Genomic DNA, 8,974 nt, shown 5'->3' with positions numbered 1-8,974 from the left:
TGCACCCCAAAAAGATTGTGTTCACTGCACCCCAAAAAGGATGTTGTTCACTGCACCCCAAAAAAGATTTTGTTCACTGCACCCCAAAAAGATTTTGTTCACTGCACCCCAAAAAGGACGTTGTTCACTGCACCCCAAAAAGATTGTGTTCACTGCAGCCCAAAAAGATTGTGTTCACTGCAGCTCACACACAGAAAAATGGATGTGGATCACTGACACCTGCCTATCTCCTATCCCACACCACACAGCAATATCGATTGTAGTTTGTAGAACACAGTTTCCCTAAAATTCAGCAGCAGCAGCCTCTCCCTAACAGGATTGAGAAGAGATCGTAGATCAGGATTGAGTGCAGAGTCACCCCACCCCCCACACAGCAATATCGATTGTACTTTGTAGAAGACACTGACCCTATAATTCAGCAGACTCTATCCCTAAAATGCCTACAACTCGCCCTGCCTAAACACTCCGACCTGTCCCTCAATTCTATCCGGACACAAATGGTTTTTTCCTGCCTGTCTTTCCCTAATCAGCAGCCAGCACGTTGATGTGTGCTCTGTCCCTGAGCTAAGCAGCAGAATGACGCCGCTGCGGCTGCCTCGAACTTATAAAGACTTGGTCACATGCTTCAGACGGCCAATCACAGCTACTGAGACATTTGCAGGCATGGCTGGGATGGCTTAAGGCACACCAGTTAAACGATTGTTGATTGGCTGTTGAAAGCCCGCCATGAAAAGAGCGCCAAAGCATGCAAAACCCGGAAATAAAACGACCGAACACGGATTTTTACCCGAACATACAGTAAAGTGTCCGTGTCCGTGTTCGGGTACAAAAAATCCAATTATTCGGTACGAACACGAATAATACAGTCCTTGTTCGCTCAACACTACTTATCAATAAACTGCAGTCATTGAGCATGGACTCCTATATTGCTGAGTGGATTAGGCAGTGGCTGAGTGACAGACAACAGAGGGTTGTAGTCAATGGAGAACATTCAGAACAAGGTCATGTTACCAGTGGGGTACCTCAGGGATCTGTACTGGGACCAATTTTGTTTAATATCTTCATAAGTGATATTGCAAAAGGCCTCGATGGTAAGGTTTGTCTTTTTGCTGATGACACAAAGATATGTAACAGGGTTGATGTTCCTGGAGGGAAACGCCAAATGGAAAAGGATTTAGGAAAACTAGAAGAATGGTCAGAACTCTGGCAACTGAAATTTAATGTGGATAAGTGCAAGATAATGCACCTGGGGCGTAAAAACCCAAGGGCAGAATACAGAATATTTGACACAGTCCTGACCTCAGTATCTGAGGAAAGGGATTTAGGAGTAATTATTTCAGAAGACTTAAAGGTGGGAAGACAATGTAATAGAGCAGCACGAAATGCCAGCAGAATGCTTGGATGCATAGGGAGAGGTATAAGCAGTAGAAAGAGAGAAGTGCTTATGCCGCTGTACAGAACACTGGTGAGACCTCACTTGGAGTATTGTGCGCAGTACTAGAGGCCATATCTCCAGAAGGATATAGATACTCTAGAGAGAGTTCAGAGAAGAGCTACTAAACTAGTACATGGATTGCAGGAAAAAACTTACCAGGAAAGGTTAAAGGACCTTAACATGTATAGTTTGGAAGAAAGAAGAGACAGAGGGGATATGATAGAAACTTTTAAATACATAAAGGGAATCAACTCGGTAAAGGAGGAGAGCATATTTAAAAGAAGAAAAACTACCACAAGAGGACACAGTTTTAAATTAGAGGGGCAAAGGTTTAAAAGTAATATGAGGAAGTATTACTTTACTGAGAGAGTAGTGGATGCATGGAATAACCTTCCTGCAGAAGTGGTAGCTGCAAATACAGTGAAGGATTTTAAGCATGCATGGGATAGGCATAAGGCTATCCTTCATATAAGATAGGGCCAGGGACTATTCATAGGATTCAGATATATTGGGCAGACTAGATGGGCCAAATGGTTCTTATCTGCCGACACATTCTATGTTTCTATGTTTCTATGATCGGCAAAAGTTCCAGTATATTGATCTTTAGTCTGGACTCCTCCAGAGTTCAAACCCCCTGAGCACAATCCGTGCCCAAGACGCCTCCCTACCCGGACAGACTGGCAGTCGTGGTGACTACTGTCCAGTACAGGGAAAATAAGGATTTTCCCTGTCGAAGCCACCAAATCAGGGACTCTCTCGTACTACGGCTCAACAGAATAAGATGGTCTAGAGCAGTGGTTCTTAACCTGGGTTCGATCGAACCCCAGGGGTTCGGTGGGTCAGTCTCGAGGGTTCGGCACACCCTATGCTAGTACCACTTCTCTGTCAGGGACTATTTCTCCAGTTTCGGGCATGTCCTTACATAACATCCAGTGGCATAGCGTGGAGGGTGTAGGGGGGCCCGGCTGCACCGGGCGCAACATCTGGGGGGGTGCATCTGCTCCGCAGTGTCATGTCACTCACTCTGTCATGATAGGCTGGCCGCCGCCGCCCGCTGAGTCTGCTCACACTCGCAGCTCTCTCTGCCCCTGGCTCACTTTCACTGCTGGCTGTGCAGCTCGGCTCCCGGCCGAATCCGATCCAACCGGAGCCGGCGTCGCCCACTGTGGAGCGGTGGGGGGGGGGGGAGACAGGCCAGGCGTGCAGTGCGGAGAGAGACTGTCTGGGGGAGGGACTAACCCATGCAGCGGCCGCCCAACGCAGTGCGGGAGAGAACCACCAGGCCAGGCAGCCGCAGCAGCAGAAGAAGCCGGCAGGTGAGAGGCCAGAGAGCCAGTGGTGACAGTGGTGCTGCAGTCTGCAGGAGGAAAACCTAGCCTGTGATCGGGACACAGGTGAAAAAAAAGGTAGGACTCGAGTAGTACTGGCTGTACTAGTCTAGTGACTGTCTGACTGACTGTGTGAGAACACTGAGAAGACTATGTAAAGGGGATCTATTTTATGGGGAACCTGGCCTGCTGTAAGGGGGAAGATCTAAATGGGGGATGTGACCTCCCCTCACCCTGGCCTGCTGGAAGGGGGGATCTATATGGGGGACATGATCCCCCATATAGATCCCCCTTACAGTAGGCCAGGGTGAGGTGAGGTCCCCATATAGATCCCCCCCCCCCTACAGCAGGCCAGGGTGAGGTTAGGTCCCTCTGGGGTCCCCCATATAGATTCCCCCTTACAGCAGGCCAGGGTGAGGTTAGGTCCCTCTGGGGTCCCCCATATAGATTCCCCCTTACAGCAGGCCAGGGTGAGGTTAGGTCACTCTGGGGTCCCCCATATAGATCCCCCCTACAGCAGGCCAGGGTCCGGACCTCACCTCACCCTGTCCTGCTGTAAGGGGGGAGATCTATATGGGGGATGGGACTTCACCTCACCCTGGCCTGTTGTAAGGGGGGATCTATATGGGGGACCCCAGAGGGACCTAACCTCACCCTGGCCTGCTGTAAGGGGAGATCTATATGGGGGACCAGGTCCTCCATATAGATCCCCCCTTACAGCAGGCCAGGGTGAGGTGAGGTCCCATCCCCCATATAGATCCCCCCTTACAGCAGGCCAGGGTGAGGTGACATGAGACATGATAATGATATGAGAGTGGCACTTGCCAAGATAAAGCCGCGCATTTCTGAACTGGTCTCTGAAAGACAACAGCAGAAGTCACAATAATTTGCAGTAAATATTCATTATTATGTTTTTGTGTGAAAATCATGTTTTAATGGTTTTGTTCTTTGTTCTTAATGGTTTTGTTCATTTTGTGCACCTATGTATAAATATATACCTAAAATAATATATACCTATGTTTTGAATTTGAAAAAATCATATTTTATTTTTCCAATTAAGAAGGGTTCGGTGAATGCGCATATGAAACTGGTGGGGTTCAGTACCTCCAACAAGGTTAAGAACCACTGGTCTAGAGAGATTGTGGATTCTTGTCCCACTTGGCAAGAATCTCTCACTGCAGAGGTCTCGTGTGAAACTGTGCAAACGAATCCGCCTTGACAGTAGACACTATCAAGCCCAGCACCCACATGCAAGTCACGAGAGACGACCGAATGCTAGACAACAGAAGTCGAATTGCATCCTGCAGCTTCTGGAGCTTGTCTAGCGGAAGAAACACCCTGGCTTAAGCCAAGTCCAGAGTCAGACCCAGATAGTCCAACTGGACGGAACCAGAGCAGACTTTTGGAAATTAAATGTCTAACCGAACTCCAGCAGAGTCCGCACAGCAATTTCCAGGTTGTCCTTTAGATCAGTCAGAGACTATGCTCGCAGAAGAAGATCGTCCAGGTACCCCAGTACCGCAATCCCCCGCTGTCGCAACAATGCTAACACTGGGGCCAGCACTTTTGTGAATACCCGAGGAGCTTAGGCGAGACTAAAGTGCAATGCCACGAATTGATAATGCTCCTCGCCCATGGCAAAGCGGAGGAAGCGCTAATGCCCTATACATATTGGGATATGGAGGTAAGCGTCCTTGATATCGATAGAGGCCAGAAGATCCCCTCAATGAAGGGATGCCACTACCGTTCAAATGGAATCCATCCGGAACTTCTGTACCCGCACAAAGCGGTTCAGGGCTTTGAGGTCCAGAATTGGACAAACTTTGCTTTCCTTCCTGGGATCTGTAAACCGGTTTAAATAAAAAACCCTGAAAACATTCCGAGTTTGGAACTGGTACAATCACCCCTTGTAGTTGCAAATCTTGTACCGCCCCAAAGAGACCACGGAGATGGTCTGGGGACAAACGCAGGTTGGAAGGAAAAAGCCTCTCTGGAAGATAAGACCAAAATTAGATCTTGTAGCTGGACCGAATCAGCTTGTGGACCCACCTGTCTTGAATCAGGGAGGTCCACGGGTCTGGAGAGAAGCGAATACATCCCTCCACCCTAGAAGAGGGATTGTCTGCAGGCCTGGAATGACCTTCTCTAGGCTTAACAGGCCAGGACCTTCTTTGAACCTCCAAAGGCAGTCCCAACAGATTTTGATCCTTTGTCTTGAGATCCTGAGGAACGAAAAGGCCACTTATGAGCCGAGAAAAAAGGACCACGTTTGCGATGAGACTCCTTGCCCCTGGAAGCCTGTAGGAGAAGAGTACTATTCCCTCCTGTCAGTCCCTTAATGATATCATCCAGGGAAAACCCGAACAGGTGATCCCCCACAAAGGGGAGATTCGACAAGGCCTTCTTGGAAGCTTGGCCTGCAGGCCAACATTTTAGCCATATCATGCGCCCAAGGAGCACTGCTGTCACAGACAGCCTAGAAACTAAGGCAGCCGCATCTGGAGAGGGATCAACTGCAACCCCTAGACCAACTGGTCCACAAGATCCGAAAAGGCAGGGGGGAGCTGTTCCCCCCTCCAGATCCTGGCGCAAAAGCTTTGCCTACTCTGCAAAGGTCTGGGACACCAAGGCAATGGTTAACAGTAGCTTAAGGACTAAACCGGCCACAGTAAACATGTGTCGGACCAAGGTCTCCGCTCTCCTATCAAAAGGGTCTTTAACCACTTCCATACCGAGTCATGTAAAATGACGTCGGCAAAGTGGTTGTCTAGATCCGGGCCGCCGTCATATGACGTCGGCCCTTTCTAGCTGCTACTGCGCGCCCCCGGCGGCGCGCAGCGGCGCGATCAGGGATGAGGCTCGTCCCTCGGACATAGCCCATCACTGATCAAGGTAAACAGCCAATAGAAATTGGCTGTTTACCACGTGATCGGCTGTGTCAATCACAGCCGATCACATGAGCGGCTCCAGCACGAGCCGCTCGTTCTCTCTGCAATGCGCGCCCCCGGGGGCGCGCAGAGCAGCGATCGGGGACGAGGCTCGTCCCTCGGACAGAGTCGATCCCCGATCTAGGTAAAGAGCCAATGAAATTGGCTCTTTACCACGTGACCGGCTGTGTCCAATCACAGCCGGTCACAAATGTCAACAGAGAACACGGTAACTAGCTGTCACCGTGTTCTCCTCCTCACACACTGATCCTGTGTGAGGAAGAGATTGTGGTAACAGCTGGTTACCAACTACAGTGCACCCTAAACACACTGATTGCCCCCCCCCCCCAATAAAGAGCACCTGTCACTAGCCCATCAAAGTACCCGAGTACCTGTCATCAGGTACTCAGATGACAGGTACTCGGGTACTCTGATGGGCTGGTGACAGGTATTCGGGTACTCTGATGACAGGTACTCAGGTACTCTGATGACGGATACTCTGATGACAGGTACTCGGGTACTCTGATGACAGGTACTCGGGTACTCTGACGGGTACTCGGGTACTCTGATGACGGGTACTCGGGTACTCTGATGACGGGTACTTGGGTACTCTGATGACAGGTACTCGGGTACTCTGACGGGTACTCGGGTACTCTGATGACGGGTACTCGGGTACTCTGATGACGGGTACTCGGGTACTCTGATGACAGGTACTCGGGTACTCTGATGACGGGTACTCGGGTACTCTGATGACAGGTACTCGGGTACTCTGATGACGGGTACTCGGGTACTCTGATGACAGGTACTCGGGTACTCTGATGACGGGTACTCGGGTACTCTGATGACAGGTACTCGGGTACTCTGATGACAGGTACTCAGGTACTTTGAGTACCTGTCAACGGAGTACCCGTCATCAGAGTACCTGAGTACCTGTCACCTACCCATCAGAGTACCTGAGTACCTTCCACCTGCTCATCAGAGTACCTGACGCCTGAAGTACCCAAGTACTTGCCGCCTGCTCATCAGTACCCATCACTACTCATCAGTACTCATCAGTACCTATCACGTATCAGTACTGATCATCAGTACCCATCAGTACAGTATCACCTATCACCTATCAGTCAGTGAGTACTACTCATCAGTACCTATCACCTGCCTGTCACCTGCCCATCAGAGTACCCGAGTACCTGTCACCTGCCTATCGGAGTACCCGAGTACCTGCCACCTGCTCATCAGTACCAGAGTACCTGTCACCTGCCCAAAAAAGTACCCGAGTACCTGTCACCCTTCATACAGCCACCATGTCCAAGTCCAAAAAGGTTTATATACGTCGTCCGTTTAAACCTAAATACCGGTGTTATGGCAGCAGATAGCTGCCATAACCCTGGTATTTTTTTAAACGGTGGACGGTTGGCTTTCCGATAAGGGTGGTCCCAGCGGCGGATTCGCCGTGGGATCACCCTTCCGGGATGGCGGAAGAGGCGCCCCCCCCCCCCTCCCGACGCGTTCCGGTCCTTTTCCCCGCTTACCGGACCCGCCGGCAGAGGGGAAAACGATCCGGTCCCGAATCCTCACAGACAGGATGTCGAGTGAGGGCAAGCTTGCCCTCACTTGACTCTATGGTCTTGGAGGACCGGAGCTACGGAAAATGTTGTTGCCTAGCAACCGGTTTAAAGGTCCTTTTTTTTTTTTTTTTCATTTTATATTATAATTATTTTTTTTTTTTTTTTTCTATCTTTTAGTGTACTTGTGAGATCTGAGGACTTTTTGACCCCAGATCTCACAAAAAAGAGGTCCTGTCGTGCCCATTTCTATTACGAGGAATATTTACATTTCTTTTAATAGAAATAAAAATGATCATTTTTTTTTTTTTTTTTAAACGGTGTAAAAATAAAAAATAATAAATAAAATAAATAGTAAAAAAAAAAAAAAAAAAAATTAAAGCGCCCTGTCCCCGTTAGCTCGCGCGCAGAAGCGAACGCATACAGAAACCCCGCCCACATATGTAAACGGTGTTCAAACCACACATGTGAGGTATCGCCGCAATCGTTAGAGCAAGGGGAATAATTTGAGCCCTAGACCTCCTCTGTAACTCAAAGATGGCAACCTGTAGAAATTTTTAAATTGTCGCCTATGGGGATTTTTAAGTACCAAAGTTTGTCACCATTCCGTGAGCGTGCGCAATTTTGAAACATGACATGTTGGGTATCTATTTACTCGGCTTAACATTATCTTTCACATTATGGAAAAAAATTGGGCTAACTTTACTGGTTTCTTATTTTTTAATTAAAAAAAGTGAATTTTTTCCAAAAAAATTGCGTTTGGAAGACCGCTACGCAAATACGGTGTGATAAAAAATATTGCAATAATCTCCATTTTATTCTCTAGGGTCTCTGCTAAAAAAAAATATATAATGTTTGGGGGTTCTAAGCAGTTTTCTAGCAAAACAACTGATTTTAGCTTGTAAACACCAAATGTCAAAAATAGGCCTAGGCAAGTGGCTAGGATGCATGATGATGCTCCTTGGATGTTCGGCCCCTCTATATGGCTAGGCTGTGAAAAAGTCTCACACATGTGGTATTGCCATACTCAGGAGGAGTGGCAGAATGTATTTTGGTGTGTCATTTTTGCTGTGTACATGCTATGTGTTAGGAATATCCTATAAATTGACAACTTTGTGTAAAAAAAAAAAGTTTTCATTTTTTTCCCACATTTTCCAAAAACCTGTGGAAAAAAATGATATGTTCAAACGACCCATTATGCCTCATAGAATATACGTTGGAGTGTTTGCTTTCCAAAATGGGGTCATTTTGTGGACTTTTCCATTGTATTGGTGCTCTAGGGCCTTGAAAAGTGTGATAGGTAGTAAGAAAGTTTTATGTGTATTTATGCTCCTAGAACGCCTGAATGTGCTTCTTGGACGTGGAGTCTCTTTTTGTGGCCAGGCTGTGTAAAAGTCTCACACATGTGGTATCGCCATACTCGGAAGGAGTAGCAGAATGTATTTTTGGGTGTAATTTTTGCTGTGTACATGCTATGTGTTAGAAATAGCTTATAAATTGACAACTTTGTGGGAAAAAAAAGAAAAAAAAAATTTTTTCTTCATTTTCCCAAGAATTGTGGGAAAAAATTACAACTTCAAAAAACTCACCATGCCTCTTACTAAATACCTTGGACTGTCTACTTTACAAAAAGGGGTCATTTGGTCGGTATTTGTACTGTTCTGACATTTCAGGGCCTCAAGAAAGGAGATAGGCAGTCAGTACATCTGGTGTGATCAATTT

Source organism: Pelophylax lessonae (genome assembly GCF_965119305.1).
Source record: "Pelophylax lessonae genome assembly, chromosome: 6".
NCBI lineage: Eukaryota > Metazoa > Chordata > Amphibia > Anura > Ranidae > Pelophylax > Pelophylax lessonae.
The sequence above is the reverse complement of the archived record's forward strand: the minus strand, read 5'-3'. Positions refer to the sequence as shown.